General features: G+C 31.9%; 1 protein-coding gene across 17 annotated transcripts in view; it reads left to right on the top strand.

Annotated features, from left to right (window-relative positions):
- satb1b (SATB homeobox 1b) overlaps window positions 1-22,351 on the top strand; it is a 208,221-nt gene that overhangs the window by 56,926 nt on the left and 128,944 nt on the right. The gene's annotated exons all lie outside the window — the stretch shown is intronic.

Below are 22,351 nucleotides of genomic sequence, written 5' to 3'. Positions count from 1 at the left end.
TCACGTCAGCAGGTCAAATGGGCCACTGTGAGAGAGAGAAATTGAGTTTGCTTTCATTTTCTCAATTGCAGTTAAATAGGGGCTTCTGCTGTAAGTGTCACTGAAAGACTGATCCAGCAAACACACATGCAGTGAAATTGTGCACAGCTTTTGCTTTTTTAAGTATTGGGCGTTGTACATACTCGCTCTCGCCTTCCTCACCATTGTAAGATACGGCGACAGCGCGCATATGAGATAAATGAAGTCAGCACATAATAACCGATTATGGTTATTACTGAACCGATACCGAATTGTCCGCGTCTGTATCGCGGTGCACCGAAGAAACAATTAATTTTGACACCCCTACTGATAACCTTCACGGTCAATCACAGTCATTTCTGTTGAGCACGTGAACACAATGGCCGCAACAGCGCTCAAATGTTAGCAGAAAATGGAAGTTTTAAAAGTTTTAGTATCGATTGATAGCGAATTCCAGTATTGTGACAACACTACTGAATACATTTCATGATGTTTAAGCTCTTTGATGAAATTAAAATTTGTATGGAGTAAATTTGCAGAAAGAACAAAATGTTTTCCCCCATTTTTTTCATTACACTAAATAAGCATTAAATTTAAAACGCCTAAAATGTGATATGTAGGGCATTGCACATAGTAGTTGCATGGACTAGTTTTTGGATTTCAGCTGCTGTAGTCTCTACAAACCCTATTTGTGGTGAAAAAAGCAAAGAATACTTCTCATGTTACTGAAAACTGCATACAGATTTTGAAAATGTAAATGAGGACAGCTACTTCCTTTTTGGGTGATCCGTTTCTTTGAAAGGAATCATGTTGAGTCACTGCATCTGAAATGCATTCACAGTTTTACTGTTTTATTGTATTTTAATCAATAAATTCAATCTTGATGAGACTATATGAACATCTTAGCAAACCCACTTTTTTCACTCAAACTCATTATTTAATTTATTTGAGAGAGTTTTTATAGTATATTTGTGCTTTTTAAAAAGGATAAAAATAATGATTTACTTGCCTCATTTCATATGCTATTCGAGAGTAGCTGATGATTGTTTATTAAAGGGCCAAGAAACCCCCTCGTTTCAGCAGGGTGTTTTCACACCTCTACTTTGGAAAAAGTCAGAAAAGTGGGCGTGTCCAGCTCTGTTTAGGGGGGAATGTCGGAGGAAAAAAAGTGGGATGGTGTGGGAGTGTCTATTTGGACACGCGCGAGATTTAGAGTCAAAATACACACACAGACACACAGGAGAAAGTGATGGTGTTTAACCTACATGGACATGTGTAGTTCAATTATTTGCCAAATTATTAAATGGTGGACTTTAACTGCAGTTTGGCTCTTTCATTCAGGGAATTCATTCATGCCCCTTGCGACAAACGAGATATTTGATTCAAGGAACTGCTCTAAGCGTGTATTTTTCATGCAATGTTTGATACCGCACGGCGAGTGAGAGAAAAAAAAAACTCTGCATTTCCTGGAAACTAGCTGGAATACAACGCTATTATGTCATGGCCGTGACGCAGCTTCAAAAATTCGTTTCAAACCGGAAGTACGAATTTGCTTGAAATAACAAAAAAACAACCAATTTACACTTTTTAGTGAAATATATGTGTCCTAATAATGTTTTTAGCTGTGTGGGACACATATACGACTGTCAACAGCTAAAAAAATGTGTTTTGGTGTTTCGTGACCCATTAAGCTTGTTTGGCATGCTGTCCCGGGAGAGAGCCCTGAGCTCATAAGAACCTTGAGCCCGGGGCTTCCTTCCATTTGCAAGGTAATAGGGAAGTTTGAGCTCAGGTTGATCTCGGGAACTCTGCTGCTGTAGTAGCTACTGAATGAATCGAGATTGCTCTTATGAGATATCTACTTACTAGGAGCATGTCTATGGTGCCGATTTGGATTAGTCAATTAACTTAAGTTGCATGTTTTAGGATGGTGGGAGGAAACCGGGGAACCTGAGGCAAACAAACGTGAGCACGGGGAGAACGTGTAAACTCTGCACAGAAACATAGGCTGGCTTGATAAGGACCAAGCGGCAACCTCCCGCTCTCCCTCAGGAAGCCAATACGGAAGTAACTAAAACTGAAATTCATCCGAATCTCCGCTAGTCGTGGCCGCTCCTGGCTCCAAAACAGAGCAAATTTCAATTGAGCCCACTGTTAGAATGGCCAACTTTACAGCAGAAAAACAGGTGTTTACAGCCTGCTACAAAAAAAATTTGGTTCATACAGCTAATATTACCCTTCATGACAACTGTGAGGGGGTTAATTTTTTTATAACTCATCCGTTTCCTTTATATTAAGTTATATTAAGTTTGCATAATTAAGGGCGTGGCCATTTGAGTGACAGCTAGGTCTTGTTGGTCGCCGTCACGTCACCTCACCTCAGCTGAATCCTGCAGATTAGCCACTGAACTCGCCATATTTATCGTATTTCTGTGCTTTTTTATGTGGCTTTACACAGTCGACTGCCTTTTAGACTTGTTTCCTACAATTATTAGATGGCATGGCATGCTGAGTGCACTTAATTGTGCTCACAAACCATTTACGTGGCCTCTGTTTCCCATGTGAGTAAAGTTATATACTTATATACCATCTCTATACATGTATTTGTTTTATTTAAGATCATTTATCGTTTATATTTATATTTAGAGCTGTAATGCACTCCAGAATCAGACTAATTGATTAGCTGTAGGCTCTAGAACAGTCATCTGAAGCGTTGTCATACAGTGTTATGCTGGATTTCATCAATAGTCTTACATTAACTAGCACAGACTATATCTGAAGTGTTTGGAAGTAATTTGCGTTTTCCTCCTGTTGAAAAACGTAATAAAAACAATGTTTAGTGGCTCAATGTATTACAGCGGTGTTTTTAAAAGTCTAAACACTTTATTGATATAGTGTACAACCAAGCACAAGTGGTCAGAACACAAACGAGTCACAGGTGATAAAAGTATTAAGCGTTTCTCCCAAAGTAAAGTGTGTCTGAACCAGGTCCAAGCTAAATGGTAGCAAGTGTCTGTAGCTCCACTCACTCTCCGCCTCTTTGCCCTTGTTTGGTATCCCGCCGTGGGTGTGATGTTGCCAGAATAAAATGGCGACGGTTGGCCGCGCCTACTTGTGGCTTCTTTTGCGCTCTTTAGAAACCTATGGGTGACGTCATGGATACTACATCCATATATTTTACAGTCTGTGGTAAGGACTAGAACCAGTGACTTTCTTGCTGTAAGGGAACAGTGCTAACCACTGGGCCACCGTGCCACTCATCTAAAGGAGGAGGAGTAGGGGTGGAAGAGGGGATTCTTCAAAATGAAGATGACTGTCATAATGAACTTAGGGTATTTAAAGTGTCTTAGGAATCTTCTTATTGGTGAATCATAAATCGAATGCGGGACCGGCTGCAAGCAATCATAAGCATGTGATCCTAAACTTCGATTAGTTTTATCAGGAGCAAGAGGAATTTAATTCTTCCCTCATTCAGGTTTTAGTGAAAAGGCAGTTTTTTAAGAGACTTTGATTATCAATTCTTGTTTTTTTGCACAAGATTACGATGTGGTTTTAAAATGTTACGTTTTTTGGATTCTAACAATGTTTGTCGGGTGACATGGTGGCTCAGTGGTTAGGAATGAGTGTGTAAGGATGTTTCCCAGTGATGAGTTGCAGCTGGAAGGGCATCTGATTTGTTAAACATATGCTTGATAAGTTAGCGGTTCATTGCGCTGCTTTTAAAAAAAGTGCTATATCATCATTTACTGACGTCATTTTGTGTAATGTAAATGTAGTCTAATGTGTATTTATACAGCGCATTTATTGTGTATGGCCAAACACCCAAAGCGCTTCACAATCATGAGGGGGGTCTCTCCACACCACCACCAGTGTGCAGCATACACTTGCGACAGCAGCCACAGGACTTTACGAGAAGTGCCGTGGGATTTTTAATGACCACAGTGAGTCAGGACCTTGGTTTAACGTCTCATCCAAAAGACGGCACTCGCTGACAGTATAGTGTCCCCTTCACTTTACAGGGGCATTAAGACTCACACAAACCTAAGATGAACCTTAGGTTCATCTTCAATGAACCTAAACGAGCACATGTCACTCCGCTGCTAGTCTGTTTGCACTGGCTGCCAGTTGCTGCTCGCATCAAATTCAAAACTCTGATGTTTGCCTACAAAGTGACTTCTGGCCTAGCACCTTCTTATCTGCACTCACTTCTGCAGATCTATGTGCCCTCCAGAAACTTGCGTTCTGTGAATGAACGTCGCCTCGTGGTTCCATCCCAAAGAGGGAAAAAATCACTTTCGCGAACGCTCACGCTCAATCTGCCCAGTTGGTGGAATGAACTCCCTAACTGCATCAGAACAGCAGAGTCACTCGCTATTTTCAAGAAACGACTAAAAACTCAACTATTTAGTCTCCACTTCACTTCCTAATCTGCAATTGCCTCTGAATATCACACTAACTGTACAAAAAAAAAAAAAAAAACTACTAACACTTCCCTTCTTAGACTTTACAGACCTGAAACTTGCCTTTAGTACTTATTCATTGTTGCTCTTAGTTGTGTAAATTGCTTCCTTGTCCTCATTTGTAAGTCGCTTTGGATAAAAGAGTCTGCTAAATGACTAAATGTAAATGTAAACCGCAGGTTGAGTGCCCCCTACTGGCAACACTTCAAACAGCAACCTAGTTTATCCCATGTGGTCTCCCATCCAGGTACTGACCAGGCTCAACTCTGCTTAGCTTTAGTGAGTAACCACTCTTGGGCTGCACAGTGATATGGCTGTGGCTTTCAGGATGTTTCAGCGACCACTGAAGTATAAAGGGACTAAGCCGAAGGAAAATAGATGAATGAATGAATGAATGAATGGACAACTGTGGTCAATATAAACTCTATTGCTGTATGTGGAGGAAAAAAAAACGTTTTGTTTACCAAAAACACAAATACATAATGATTTGGAACAAGAAATAACAATAGACAATGCGAAATATTTTTAAGTCATCTGCTTCGTTAAAATAAAGTTGACTTTTTTTACTGTATTATTCATCAAATAAATGATCAAAACCTATAAATGATTAATAAATTAAGCTTACCAAACACAACATTTTGAACAGTAGACTTTTCTTGCATTTTTTTTTTTATAAATCTTTAAAAGATTTCTTTTTTACGTACATTTTTGCAGAGATCATATCTGACAAACTCCTCTAAGAATCGTCTTGAAATAGTGCAGTGCACATATTAGTTGTATGGATTAGTTTTTAGATCACAGCTGTGACCTCTATTTTCTTTTGTTCCAAAAGCTGCATGCATAAATGGAGCAACATGTAAATGATCATCTAAAACTGCACGCTTCTCCTGATAAGTACACATTTAAACACGTACCATGAATTTACATTAAAATCGTCATTGAATTAAAATGTATTATTTTGTTTTTTATATATTTGTATAAACAATGCATCTGTGCTATTTATTATTTTAAAAATATATATATATTTGCCCTCACAATCTATAATCAAATACCATTACCTTCCCTGCCCCCTAGAAACGACTTTCTTTGTACATTTCTGGTCACATGGAATGCCTTTGGGGTGGGGCTATCAGTCATTTAGGGCGGGGCTATCAGTCCTTTAGGGTGGGGCTATCAGTCATTTGAGGAAGACCTATCAGTCCTTTAAGGCGGGGATATCAGTTCTTAAGAGTGGGGCTATAAGTATTTTAGGGCTGGGATATTAGTTCTTTAGGGTGGGGCTATCAGTCATTTAGGGCAGGGCTTTTAGTCATTTGAGGCAGGCCTAGCAGTCCTTTAGGGCGGGGATACCAGTTCTTAAGGGTCGGGCTATAAATCATTTAGGGCGGGGATATCAGTTCTTTAGGGTGGGGCTATAAATCATTTAGGGCGGGGATATCAGTTCTTTAGTGTGGGGCTATAAATCATTTAGGGCGGTGATATCAGTTCTTTAGTGTGGGGCTATAAATCATTTAGGGCGGTGATATCAGTTCTTTAGGGTGGGGCTATAAATCATTTAGGGCAGGGATATCTGTTCTTTAGGGTGGGGCTATAAGTCATTTAGGGCAGGGATATCTGTTCTTTAGGGTGGGGCTATAAGTCATTTAGGGCAGGGATATCTGTTCTTTAGGGTGGGGCTATAAGTCATTTAGGGCAGGGATATCTGTTTTTTAGGGTGGGGCTATAAGTCATTTAGGGCAGGGATATCTGTTCTTTAGGGTGGGGCTATAAGTCCTGTAGGGCAGAGATATCAGTTCTTGAGGCTGGGCCTATAAGTCATTTAGGGCGGGGATATCAGTTCTTTAGGGTGGGGCTATAAGTCATTTAGGGCGGAGATATCAGTTCTTTAGGGTGGGGCTATGGGTGGGGGTTCTTCTTTGGCTCTCGGCGAAGGCGGTCACACTTGTTCCCTCTCTGTCCCATATCTCTCCTTGCTAGCTCCTCTTGTCTTTGTCTTATTCTTTCTCTGAGCCTCTCCGTGCCCTGCTATCCATGCAAACGAATAAGGAACTATGGATTTGATCAACTGGTCTCTGAATGCGATTGACACCATCTTCTCGACGTCAGTAATTTGAGGCGTGGTTATTTCTTCTTTAGGGTTTGGCTTTTAGTGTGTTAGTGCAGGGTTATCAGTATAAGGTGGTGATTTTAGTAATTTAAGTAAGAGTTATCTTTCTGTTAGGGTAAAGCTATTAGTGCTTTAGGGTGGAGCTAGCAGTTCATTAGGGCAGGGCTATCAGTCCTTTAGGTTGGGAATGTCAGTGCTTTAGGGCAGAGATATGAGTTCTTTAGCGCAGACCTATCAGTCAATTAGGGCAGAGCTATCAGAGTCTTAGGGTGGGGATATCAATCATTTAGAGGCTGAGTTATCTCTCCTTTTGGGTGAAGCTAATCAGGGTTTAGGGTGAAGATATCAGCGCTTTAGGGCGGAGCTATTAGTCCATTAAGGTGGGGTTATCAGTAATTTAGGGTTGTTTACATCAGGTTCTTAATGCGATGCTGCTAACACTGATACTAACATCCTTAAAACATTATTTTAATTTCATGGGACCTTAAAACAGAAAAGACAATTGTAATTACCCGATGCTATACATAAAGGAGAACAGTGTCATATAGATGTGTTTTTTACATGAGTGCTAATAGAGTAGTGTCTGAAATGGTGTTTTGATGAATCTTTAGTTTGACTCAGTTGAGCTCATCTTCATTCTTCCCGCCTGACTGAACACAGGTGTGCTGTGATGCTCACACATGTTGCCATGGTTAAATCCCACTTTCCAGCCCATGCAATTATGCATAATAGATGAAGTTCACTCTTCAGCGCATTAACAACAGGTAAAAACGCAGCGTCGTCACCGATCGGCTCCAAAGGCAAAGAGTTTTTCCCTCATAAAAGCTTTCGCCAAGCGATGTGTTGCTGCTTGCCAGTCAAAGGCTTTTAATGGCAGGCAATCGCTCCCGACTTCAAACTCTGTGGAATTTTAGGAATCAGTGTGTGGTTTGTCTCTTTAAATTACTGTAATAAAGTTACATTTATCTAAAGCTCAAGTGCTTGAAACGGCTCATAAATCTGAGGGAAACACAAGAAAGAAAAAATGGCAGGAAAACCCCGCCTGGAACAAATTGGAAACTTCTTTAGCTCGAGTTTTCAGACTGTTTGCTTCTTATGGGGAAAGATAACATTGGTTATGAAGTTATGATCTATAATTTTATAAAGAATTTTGACTTTGTAGTAATAAAAAACAGTCGACAAATACATTTACATTAAAAAAAGTGTTGTTTTAAAATGTAATAATAGTTTTGTGTTATAGCATTTGTCCTTTTTAAAGTTTTTTTTTTCTTTTTTTATTTTAGGCAAGCGATTTTGTTTTGCATGGCATTTTTATGACCTCTTGTTATTTAATATAATATTTAATGCTATTGCAATTTTAATGTGTCAGTATTTTGTAAAAAAAATAAAAACTGTGCACTGTAATAAATAGTAATGAATTGTAAATAACATAAATACTATTTAGGAAAAAAATTTATTAAAATAATAATTATAATAAACAATATAATAATAAAAATAAAAAAAATTTATTGTAAATAAAATATACAGTGGCGCATATGGGTTGCGGCCGGAAGGGCATCCTCTGCGTAAACCGTATTCTGGATAAGTTGGCGGTTCATTCCGCTGTGGAGACCCCAAATTCATAAAGGGACTAAACTGAAAAGAAAATGAATGAATGTAAATAAATGAATAAATAAATGTGTAAGTAAGTAAATAAATAAATAAGGGATAAATGATTATTTTAAAATAATTATTAAAATTATTGTAATAAATAATATAATAATAAAAATAATATATATGTATTCTAAATAAATTATTAAAAATAAATATGTTAGTAAATAAATAAATAAAATAAGTAAAAAATAATTATGTATGTAATCAATCAAGCAATGAATTAATTAAATGAATAAAAAAAACTCAATGCAATGAATGTCAAATTTAAAATATTGGTTTTATAAAATAAAATAATATGTAAGTAAATCAATCAATAAATAGAAAAATAAAAATAAAAAACTTAGTAACTTAATAAAAAAAAATTATATATATATATATATATATATATATATATATATATATATATATATATATATATACACACACACACACACACACACACACACACACACACACACACACACACACACACACACATACACACACACACACACACACACACACACACACACACACACACACACACACACACACACACACACACACACACACAAGTAAACCAACTTATAAAATAATTATAAAAATAAACAAATATGTAAATCAATCAATTAAGCCATAGAAATTGCACAATGTCTAATAAACTCATTGCAATGAATGTCTAATTCAAAATATTGATTAAAATAAAATAAAATAAGATGTAAATAAATCAGTCAATCAATAGAAAAAAATAATAACAAATATAAAAAAACAAATAAAATAAAAAATATTTATATAAGATAAATAAATGAATTTGTTTGAGAGTAAACAAACAAATAAAAATAATCCATCAATTAAAAATAAATAAATAAATGAGAAATGTCCAGCCCTAAACTTGTCTAATTCAAATGTCTAATTAAAAAAAATAATAGTAAAAATAAAATATTTTCAAAAATCTATCAATAGAAAAAAACTAAATAGTGACCTAATAAACAATCAAACAACTGAACATGTATGCAAGTAAATAAACAAATAAAAAATATTATTTATTAATGTAAAAATAAATAAATAAATAAATAAATAAATGTCCAGACATAAACATAATGCAATTAATGTCTAATTAAACAATATTGGTAAAAATAAAATCTAATAAAAACAATAATCAAACTGAATATCAACTGAATAAACAGACAAACAAATAAAGAATTGTGTATGCAAGTAAACAAACAAATAAATTTATTATCAGTAACAGAATGAATGAATGAATAAATTATGAATGAATGAATGAATGAATGAATGAATGAATGAATGAATGAACGGCATAAACTTAATGCAATAAATGTCTAATTAAAAAATATTGGTAAAAATAAAATCAATCAATATATAGAAAACAACCTACTAACAACTTAATAAACAAACAAATAAATATGTATGCAAGTAAACAAACACATAATTAATTAATTAATTAATAATTATTAATTAATTAATAAATTTATTTATTTATTTGCATATTTATATACTATTTATTTTTTAATTAATTAATTAATTAAAAATAAATAGGATATAAATATGCAAATAAATAAATAAATAAATAAATAAATAAATAAATAAATAAATAAATAAATAAATAAATAAATAAATAAAAATGTTATTAAATCAATCAATCCATGGAAAAATGTTAAAAGTCTAGATATAAACTTAATGCAATTAATGGCTAATTTAAAATACTGGTAAAATCAGTGGTTAGCACTGTCGCCTTACAGCAAGAAGGTCATTGGTTCGAGTCTCAGCTGGGTCAGTTGGAGTATCTATGTGGAGTTTGCATGTTCTCCCTGTATTGGTGTGGGTTTCCTCCGGGGTGCTCCTTTTTTTCCTTACAGTCCAAATACATGTTTTTAGATTGTCCAAGCAAACATGTTTTTGGATTTTTAGGTCAAAAAAATCCACATAATTTAACATCCGTCTCTCACTTATAGAAGTTGTGTTTAACACAATTTTCTTTAAGCAGTTTGGCTTTAGAGTAATTGTGCATTACACAACCTAGTAACATCAACTGTAATAATTGTTCTTTATATAGAATCCACTTAGTTTAATGCCGGTGCATTTCTGTGCTTGTTTTTCCTAATATGGCGGCTAATAATGTCCAGTCAGGCAAAACAAACTCTTCTCATGCAGGATTCTTTATCTAAGCTGTGCTTATTTGAGTTGAGATTTGCTGTTTAATTAAGCAGGAGTAATGGACTCTCTGCCATCCTGCTGCGACTCAAACATCGCCATCAAATTCATGCCACTTATTTTGTAGTCAACTGAAGGGGATGAAGATTTAAGTGTGCTGTTTTTCTCACACTCTTTCTCTTCCCTCTTCTTCACACTTTTTTTCACATTTACTGATATTTATCTTGACTTGTGAGAGACTCACGTGCAGCGTTCGCATTTTTAGGATGTTGTTCCTCTGGTTTAAAGATGATCATTTTAGATGAGATGAGATTAGATTAGATTCAACTTTATTGTCATTACACATGCACATGTACAAGGCAACGAAAAGCAGTTTACGTCTAACTTAAATTCTTTTTTACTGTGATGTGTAAAAGGTACCAAGTCATTCAGTTTAATTAAAGTTTATTTCCAAAATATAGAATATGATGACAATACATTAAAAGACTGAAATTTAAGGATTACAGTGCAGCTCCGAATTATTAATTTATTAAAATATAGATTCATTAAAAGACTGAAATTTAAGAGTCACAGTGCAGATCCAAAATATTGATTTATTAAAATATTGATTCATTAAAAGACTGACATTTAAGAGTCACGGTGCAACTCTAAATTATTGATTAATTAAAATATTGATTCATTAAAATAATGATTCATTAAAAATGAAATTCAAGAGTCACAGTACAGCTCCAAAATATTGATTCACAAAAATATATATTCATTAAAATACTGAAATTAAAGAGTCACAGTGCAGCTCCGAAATATTGATTCATTAAAATATTGATTCATTAAAATATAGATTCATTAAAATATAGATTAATAAAAATAATGATTCATTAAAATATTGATTAATTAAAATTATGATTAATTAAAATATTGATTAATTAAAATAATGATTCATTAAAATAATGATTCATTAAAATATTGATTAAGTAAAATAATGATTCATTAAAATAATGATTCATTAAAATATTTATGAATTAAAATATATATTTATGAAAAATATTAATTCATAAAAATATAGATTTATTAAAATATTAATTCATTTAAATATAGATGTATTAAAATATTAATTCATTAAAATTTAGATTCATTTAAAAAACTAAAATATAGGTGCCACAGTGGAGCTTGAAAATATTGATAATTGTTATTTACAATATTTGTATTTTGCCAGTTGATTTTACCCATTTGTCTGCAAATCACTTAAAATATGCAAATCACATTTATTATGATCGCTTATTCTTATTTTGTATTTAAAGTATGAATCAGAAAAATTGGTATTTAATATTTTACGTATATTTACATAGTTGCATTTTTTTAATATACATTTTTCAAATATATGTTGCTAATAATTACTTTGACGAATTTAATTTGAAACTTTAGCTTTTTATGTTTGTAAAAACACTTTTTAAAATTGTATCTTATTTTTTTGATTAATTAGTTAATAAATAAATATATTATTAAAATATTTTATAAAAATATATTAAACATTACAAAATACTATGTATTTTGGTTTATTTAAAACGATTTATTAAACAGAAATATTTATTAAAATAATATGTTAATCACTAAACATATTTAGAAATTGAAAGATAATAAATAATTAAAGCTACTTTATGCTGAGCTCTCTCTCTCTCTCTCTCTCTCTCTCTCTCTCTCTCTCTATATATATATATATATATATATATATATATATATATATATATATATATACATATACAGTTGAAGTCAGAATAATTAGCCCACCGGTTTATTGTTTTTCCCAATTTTTATTTAATTTAATTTTTTTCCAACACATTTCTAAACGTTAAAAGTTTTAATAAGTCATTTCTAATAACTGATTTATTTTATCGTTGCCATGATGACATCATAATATATTACTAGATATTTTTTAAGCCACATCTATACACATTTCACACACAGAGCACACGCAGTGCTCAGCATATATGAGAACCCTTACAAATCTAAATGAACATTTACTACAGGATGCTTTACAATATTACATGTGTGCATATCAATATCAGTACTGAAGCCAAATCTGGAGGTAATCTGACAAAATAACGTATGATAACTGTCTAAAATTAGTATGTTTCCCAAATGTATATGTTAGGGTAAAATATGAAATAAAACATTTAAAAAAGCAAAAATCAAGAGAAACAATTTTTATTTTGCATGAATTTAATTGTATTATCTTTCTATTTTTAAAGTTGTTCTGTGACTAAAATATTATTTTAAGAAATACATGCATTTAATAAATCTGTTTTGTTATTCATTGAGAAATGGACAAAAATGTTTATTTTCAAAATTGGGGTGTACTCATTTATGCTGAGCACTGTAAGTAAGTAAGGCAATTAAGTCAGTCAGTCAGTAAGTAATTAAATAGTAAAAGGTAGTAAGTCATTGAGTTAGTCATCTAGCAAAGCAGTGTCTTCAAATTATTTTCGTTCAGAGCTTTTCTCAGCAGAACGCTATGATTAATTTGATTAACGAGTCATTTAGTGCAGTTTTGCTATTAAGTGACAGTCTGCACGCGCACAGATCTACAGATAACAGCAGCACACCTCAGTCTACCTCTGCAAATTGACTTGGTTGTGAAAATATAAGTTGTTAATTTCCCAGTCTGCTAAAGAAACGTCAAGGTATTTTTAATTGCTGTATCCTTTTCTCTGCACACAATAATCAATTTGATTAATAGTATGTTCATATGTGGTTATGATGTTTTGAATGACAGTCTGCGCACATACAGTGCTTCGACCTATAATTACAAACTCAATTAAAAGTAAAATGTAATGCCAGTCATAAACATCACTAATAATGTATTTATTTTATCTGAGGCTTTGTTTTAGCTCATACTGATTAATTGGATTGATGTGCCGTTTCATGTCATTCTGATTGACAGCTGTTAGAATTGTTCATTTCTGAAGCATTTACCAGAGCATTTGCACTGATTTTGGACATTTGTTTGTTTTGAAATTCACAGTATGAGGAATGCTTAAATAAAATAAAAAATAAAAAAATAAAAATACATAGAATGATATAATGAATTACAATAATATAATAAATGTAAAAAAAGAATAAAATATATAATTAAATAAATAAAAATTTAAAAAGTAAAAAAATAAAAATGTTTTTTTAAATGATAAAATATAAAATAAATAATTAAAATAAAAACATTATAAAATAAAAAGTAATAAAATAAAAAAATAAAAATAATGAAATAAAAACATTAAAAATATTTAAAGATAAAATTTTAAATAAATAAAATAATGAAAATTGTATCAATTAAACAAAAGATTATGAAATAAAGTAATTAAATAAATTATAAAATGAATAAATAAATAAATAATGAAATAATGAAATAAATAATGAAATAATAAAAAATTATGAAATAAATACAAAAATTATTTAATTAATAAATAACATAAAATAATGAAATAAAAAATAATAAAATAAATTATAATAAAATAAAATATAAAAATAAAAAAATATTTTAAAAATAAATATAAAATAAATAAATAAAAATTACTTCAATAAAATAATATAATAAGGTAAAAAAGTACAAAAATAAAATAAATAAAATAAAAATACATACATAAAAGAAAATAAATACATAAAATCATAAATAAATATAAAAATAAAAGAAGAAAATAATGAAATAAAAAATAATAAAATGCAATAAAAGTAAATAAATGACATCATAAAAAATATATAAATGAAATAATGAAATACATTTTTTTATAAAAAAAAATAATAAATACAATGGAAAATAAATAAAATCATAAAAATAAATAGATAAAATAGTGAAATAAAAAGGTGAAATAAAAAATATATAAAATAAAATAGAAAAAATTATAAAATAATAAATAAACAAATAACAAAAGAAAAAAATAAATAAATAAATAAAAACACAAATAAAATAATATAATGAGGTAAAATAATACATTGAAATAATTTTAAAAAACAAACAAATAAACAAATAAATAAATAAATAAAATAAAATAAAAAATGTAAACAATAAAATAATAATAAAATTGTGTGTGTGTGTGTGTGTGTGTGTGTGTGTGTGTGTGTGTGTGTGTGTGTGTGTGTGTGTGTGTGTGTGTGTGTGTTCGTCTGTGTGTGTCTGCATTTTTTAGCACAGTTTTCTCTCGTGTATTTGTTTACGTGATGTACTGTACGTTTGTGCTTGTTCATCAGTATGGAATCAGTCTAGAAACTGATTTTATCAGGAGGATCTTCAGATCAACATCCTGCCGCTGCTCTTCATGAGTGGTGAATCTGAAAACCGGGCTGTCAGCGTCTCAAAAAATGTGTAAAAGGGTGTAAATGTTAAACCACCCCAGAGATCCAGACGCGACCCTCATTTTGCTGATCATATAGATGCTGGCTCAGCAGATTGTTTTTGAATAGAGATATTCAGTGCTGATATTTACATGTTAGATACAGTTGAAGTCAAGAGTCATTACCCCCTTAACCCCCCAATTGTTTAGCCAATTTCTAAACATAATTGTTTTAATACCTCATTTCTTTTATTTTTTCCATTATTACAGCACATAATATTTGACTAGATATTTTTCAAGATGCTAGTATTCAGCTTAAAGTGACATTTATAGACTTAACTAGTAGTTAATTAGGCCATTGTGACCATGTAACCATCGTATAATGATGCTTGTTCTGTAGACAACTGGAAAAACCTTAAAATTAGGGATGGACAGTCGATTTTTAATCACCTTTGTGACACATTGTGCTCAATCGAGTGCGAGGTGGTACCAGGGTGGAGTTGTTGGCTGATCTAAGGGTACGAGAAGGGCTGTAGATATGGAGAAGTTCAGTGAGATATTGAGGAGCGAGATTATGAAGTGCCTTGAAAGTTAGAAGTAATATTTTAAAATCAGTACAATACTACTTACTTAATACTGGAATAGCTGATAGAGGAGTGGTGTGACATGCTCGTGAGATGGGGTCCTAGAGATGACACGAGTTGCATGGTTCTGAACCAGTTGGAGTTTACCGAGAAGTTTGGAAGGAAGTCCAGAAAGAAGTGCATTACATAGTCAAAATGTGAAGTAACTAATGCGTGGATAACAATTGCTGTAAAGGGCGGAGACGAGTGATATTACGCAGGTGGAAATATGCAGTACGTGTAATATTATTAATGTGACCTTCAAATGAGAGTGTGCTATCTAAGATGACACCCAAACTCTTTACCTGCAGACAGGGAAAAATTGTGCTGTTATCAATGTTTGTAGTGAAATTATCAGCTTTATCCAAAACACTTTTAGTGCTGATGAGAAGGGCTTCAGTTTTGTCGCTGTTTTATTTTAAAAAGTTAGCTGAAAGCCAGATTTTTATTTCAGCGAAACATCTGCTCAAAGCAGGAGGAGGAAAAGAACAGGAGGGCTTGGTGGACAGGTAGAGTTGAGTATCGTCAGCATAGCAGTGAAATTGTATGTTGTATTTCCTGAAAATGTAACCAAGAGGCAGTAGATATATGACAAACAGGAGTCTACCCAGTACAGAACCCTGTGGGACACCAGTAGTGACCATCTGCGATCTTGACTTAAAATCTTTAATTTGAACAAACTGAGTACGATCTGCGAGATATGACTTAAACCATCAAAGAGGGGTTTTCCGTACATGACCAACTATTTCAGCGGTAGATGGTAAGGTGAAATTATCAAAAGAGAAATGTGTGATGATTTCAGAAACATTTTGGCTGAAGTCAGGGGCTGAACTATTTAAATGTATTTAATGATGATGGTTCCTAATTTTTGTTTAAAAAAAAAAGACAACGCCTCGTGACTAAATAAAGGGCGTCAATGTGATCGTGCACACCAACGCACAAAACCCCAGACATAAAAGCGCCATTTTTAAAAAAACGCTTCATGCTCGGTTTTTTGTCAAAGCCTTCTCCACCAATCAGGCACTTTTGTTCACGTGCATGGAGCTGCTGAAGTTACAGTAAACAGCACTTGGAGGCCCTCAAGAGCAAAACAGTCGATGCGAGCGCACATTGAAGAAGATGCCCAGAGGCGATATGAACGTGGAGCTGCTTATTGCTCTTGTGAACAATAAGCATTTCTTCATCGCTAGAGCTGGAGCTGCTGCTTGAACCATCCATGCTTGTTTGAGTCACCAGTAACTTTAACAACAAGCGTGTGAACGTCCTCTTCTTCTGTGTTATAAGCGGGTGTCAGAAGCTTAAAGTTGTGTAGCGCCATCTAACATTAAGGAGTGATTTTGCATACTCTTCGGCTTGACGCCGTTGAAAATCGTTTGGGTTTGAATCCGGAAAAATGTCTGGTAAAACGCTGACGATAAACGCAAACGAAAAGTGTCCTGGTGTGTACGAGCCTTTAATTTCAGTTGTTCAGCATTGATGTTCAATAAATAATCCTAGATGATAGATAGTGTGTGTTTACTTCAATTATCTTAAAATCAGGTAATGCTCCCTACCTTCAAATAAATCTCTCGCTTGTAATATGTGAGCATATTTACTGTACGAAACTTGCCAGTGAACTATAAGGGCAAAAACATCAAATAAATGAATAAAATAATCGTTCATAAATCGTAATTGAGTTCAAATGTTTAATTAATCGAGACTTTGATTTAAGCCAAATTGCCCAGCCCTACTATCCTACTATTTAAACCTATTTATTTAACATAAGTTATCAAATATTTTGCATTCAATTTTGGCAACCAAATTCAAAACCATTGCTTCATCTCCCATGCCCACATCAGGATTTGTTCAAATAGGAGTAATACCTACACCGTTCACATTCTCCAAATACAGTAAACTCTTCAACATGAACAACAAAAGAATAACACATGCTAAAATTAGACCAGGCCTCTGATATTTCACCCCAGGCTTTTTTTTTTTTTTAGCGTAGTAAATATAGTGTGTAATTAAAATGTACCCACTGGATGAAAACAACAGCAGTCGTGCTGCTTCTTCAGCCTGTAAACATTAATTTCAGGGTGTTGTTCGGGGTGAGAGGGAAGGGCTGGAATCTCTACCGTAGTCTTCAGCAAAGCCCACGTTTATTTATTTATTTCTGGTTCAATCCAAACGGCGCTTCTTTTCCCAATCTTGTGTTTTCACTTGACTCTCCATTAGATTTGGCTGGCAAAAGAAAATGTGGCTCTGTCAACACAATTCAGCTGACTTCCTGTGTTAGACACCCACGCCGGCACTTTAACACCTCCTGTCAGAGCGCGGATGAACCCAGCGCCGCTAATACTGCTCCGTTAGCGACTTTAACACGCGTTTTTTTCGGCTGTTATGGCAGTCCTGGCAGACAGCGCAAATTATTTTGTTTAAAAGTCAACATGACATCGAAATGAACCCAATTAATTTCCTAATACGTGTAATCTGGATGTAATCATTTGACCCCCTGTTGAAAAAAACACTTTTTTTTCAGTTGATGTCACAAATTATGTTTTGTTTTTGTAAACCTTTTCCTTTAAGCACTTACACCTATTGAGGTATATAATTGGTATACACTCAGATACTTACATTTAGTGTTTGTTAAAGCCACTTATATAAAATGAGTTGAAACAACACAATTCTTGAGTTTTATGTTCAATCAACTTAAAATTGTAAAACAAATAAGTTAATTTAATCCCTTCATGTTTCCCCAACTAATATCTATTGTGTGCAACCCAGCATTTGCTTTACAGTGCATTCTCCATAGATATTTAAATGTTTTTTGCCCTTTTAATTAAAATTGAAGCTGCATGTAAATGTATTGTGATAATATAATATAATATAATATAATATAATATAATATAATATAATATAATATAATATAATATAATACAATGTAATATAATACGATATAATATGACATAATATAATATAATAACATATGATATAATATAATATTGTAAAATATAATATAGTAAAATATAATTTATTATAATATAATATAATATAATATAATATAATATAATATAATATAATATTATGTAATATAATATATTATTATATAATATAGTATAATATAATATAATTTATTATAATATAATATAATATTATATAACTTATTGTAATATAATATAATATAATTAATACAATGTAATATAATTTTATTTAATTTTATATAATGTAATATAATATAATATAATATAATATAATATAATATAATATAATATAATATAATATAGTGTAATGTAATGTAATGTAATGTAATATAATAAAATATAATATAATGTAATATAATAAAATGTAATATAATATAATATAATATAATGTAATATAATATTATGTAATATAATGTAATGTAATGTAATATAATATAATATAATATAATATAATATAATATAATATAATATAATATAATAAAATGTAATATAATATAATATAATATAATGTAATATAATATTATGTAATATAATGTAATATAATATAATATAATATAATATAATATAATATAATATAATATAATATAATATAATATAATATAATATAATAAAATGTAATATAATATAATATAATATAATGTAATATAATATTATGTAATATAATGTAATGTAATGTAATGTAATATAATATAATATAATATAATATAATATAATATAATATAATATAATATAATATAATATAGTATAATATAATATAATATAATATATGATTTGGTAATAATAAATATATCTGTATTTATAAACAAATATGCCACTGTTGTAAAAAAGACATTATTATGTTTTCATTTACATGTGTTTTTATTAAGATTATTAGTATGATATATAAATATAAAAAAAATAAAAAGCATTTTATTTTAATAATTTAAGCATGTTTTTGGCAATAATTTCTTAGTTTTTGTTAGTATGTCTACATAGTTTTGTTTTATTACATTTTTGGTTTCTTAAATACATCAAGTTAAACTAAATTAAAATATGAAATGTTAGACATGAATATAAAAATAAATGAATATACATTAATTAGATAAATAAGTAAATAATTAGATAAATAAATAATTTATAATAGATAAACAATTGATAAATAAACGTTATAATGATTAATTAGATAAAGCCTTTGTGTTCATATTTACAATGTTAGTTTAGAGGCTTTTTTCAGTGCTGTTTTTTTTTTTTTTTTTTTTTTTTTTACATTTTAATAAATTTAATGCTTATTATTGCCAATATTTTCTTCTGCTTTTGTTAAAGTCTGTATAATTTTTATCCTTTTTAACAAATAAGTAATCATATGGATGGCATGGTGACTCATTTGACATTTGACATTTGACATGTGACATTTGAGTCCCACCTGGGTCAGTTGGCATTTCTGTGTGGAGTTTGCATGTTCTCCCAGTGTTGGTGTTAGTTTCCCCCGGGTGCTCCGATTCCCCCACAGTCCAAACACATCCGCTATAGGTAAATTGGCCAAGCTAAATTGTCTGTAGTGTATGTGTGTGAATGAGTGTGTATAGATGTTTCCCAGTGATGGGTTGCAGCTGGATGGGCATCCTCTATGTAAAACATATGCTGGATAAATTGGCGGTTCATTCCGCTGTGGCGACCCCAGATTAAGCCGAAAAAAAAATGAATGCATGATTGAATAAATGCAGCCTTGATGAGCAGAAGCTTATTTTAAAACATTTAAAATCAAACTAAGCCCAAAGTTTGACCGTGTAAATATTCGTAATTATATAAATTAATTAGATAATATTAACAACTATTAATTATATATGGCTTTTGTGTTAATGGTTGCAATTTTAGTTTTGCATTAATACATTAATTTGCTGTTAATAAAAGCAAGACATGCTGCCTTAATCGATAGGTTTACATAAAATACATTTAATTTGTTTTGTAATGCTTTGAGTTCAATCTTTTAATATTGTATTTAACTTTACATACATTTTTTAATAAGAAAATAATCATGTTTTCAACATAAATGAGATTTTTTCGGTCACTATGCATTTAATACTTGCTGCACACAATAGCAGTTGAATACGTTTCAGCTCATCTGCTCCAACACTGCATACTTTAGCATCCAGAACCAGAACTATCAGTAATAAAAATCCTGTTTTATGATTTTACATCAATGTGTAAATCAAAGCTGATCATTGCTTGTGTTTCCCTCACACAATGAAGCCCTCTTGTGGTCACTGTGGAGAAAAGCAGATCAAAGACTGGTCCTGCTTCTTCATCCACAAGCATTGACTGTAAAAAAAAGAGACATTCTCTCTGCTCATCTTCATATTATTACTACAGTATCTCACACACAAGGAGTTCCCCTGATCTCTCCCACTCGAGATTACTCCCTGAAACTAATATGTGTGACGCTGATTCATACAGAAAACCTGAAAATTATGAATGCAACTGATAAATGAAACCAGCTTGGCTTTTGTGGAGTCCCGAAGCCTCTATATGGGGTGACTTTTCTGAGAAGCAGTTACAATGTGATGGTGACAAGAAACAGCTTTAATGATAACAACTACATTCAGAATTGATCGATTCCAAATTCAGATGCTCGCTTGTTTATTCTTTTAAATAAATAGATCAATAAAAAGTAATCGCAGACTCCACAGGGAGACATTTTACCACTTTTATTGTCTGCGATTATGTAAATTTTGGCCTAGTTATGAAGTCCGAGGTGTCAGTGGTTTTGGAAATTTACAGACGCTTGTTTCCATGATGTGAAGTTAAACATAGCACACTGTAGCAGCCGCCTTTCCGTTTTTGCATGACAATAATACCGCAGAAAACACATGAATGCGCAAACAGATTTGGACAAACACCCCTGAGCTTGTACTGTAGCAACAGGTGATGCTTGCCAAGTCTGCAAGGTCTGTGTCGGGGAGAACGGAGAGTGTTGGAACACACTTCTTTCATATATCTATTTTTTTTTTGTGCCTCAGACTTTGATAATATTCCCATGTGCATCTGCTACAAAGCAAAGTTGTCTTGAAATCTACTGCTCATCCTTTAAAAAAACGTGTAAATTAGTGTCAAGCACAAAGAGTGCTGCTGTTACAAGCAACCCCTCTGATTCATAACCATCAATCCTTTTAATTTTTTTTTTTGTGCATGCATATTTAAGCAATTTAAAAATAACAATATTGCATGCTACAGGAATGCATTAAGCATATAAAGTGTGTTTATTAAATAGGTATATTTTCATTATTCATATGAGTGTGTGTATATAATCAAACACACTTTTGACTCTAAAAAGAGGAACATGATCTGGAAAACTAATTATAAATAGCTATACATCTCGAAATAGTTTCCTTTTTTGTTGTTATTATCACTTGAGGAGTTTGGTGGTCATGATAGTGATGTTACAGCACTTTCAGGTCTTCATTATTCATTTAAGCTTTCCTCATGTTGCATCATGTGTGTAATTTCTATATGATAACAATGCGCGTTAATGAATACGCAAGCCGACGTTGTTCTGTGTGCATAATAATAAATAACGGGAGGATTTGCGCACCGACTTGATGTGAAATTAAATGAAGAAGCGACATTATAATTCTGGTTTGAAACTTTCAGAACAAAATAAAAAATCATTTTATTTAAAATCAAAACTTCTGTTTGTAGAATCAAAAGCGCTGCGGTGTTGATTATTTCCCCCTTCATCATATAGGAAGGAAATGCTGAAGCTCTACTGGAAATCGGCATCGGAGATGATGGTATCTGATGTATGTTTACTGTCGAATAAATGTCAAATGAACTCTGCTGTAAAAAGCTTTCTAATAACGTGAGCTTTGGGTCGGATGACTCACATTTGAAAGGATTCATTCTCATCATCATATCTAGTGCAAAACTCATGCAGAGCTACATTTTAACCTCAAATAGTTTCCTTTTCCGCATTGAATATTAAACAAAATATCCATATAGCAGGTCGTAGTGTTTTTTTAAATAGCAAGCTGCCGTGCTTTGAATCAATATGTGCGACCGGTTGCAACTTCTCAAAATGCACTAA

This window comes from Danio rerio, chromosome 16 (assembly GCF_052040795.2).
Source record: "Danio rerio strain M-AB ecotype USA chromosome 16, GRCz13ab, whole genome shotgun sequence".
Taxonomy (NCBI): Eukaryota; Metazoa; Chordata; class Actinopteri; order Cypriniformes; family Danionidae; genus Danio; species Danio rerio.
The sequence above is the reverse complement of the archived record's forward strand: the minus strand, read 5'-3'. Positions and strand labels throughout refer to the sequence as shown.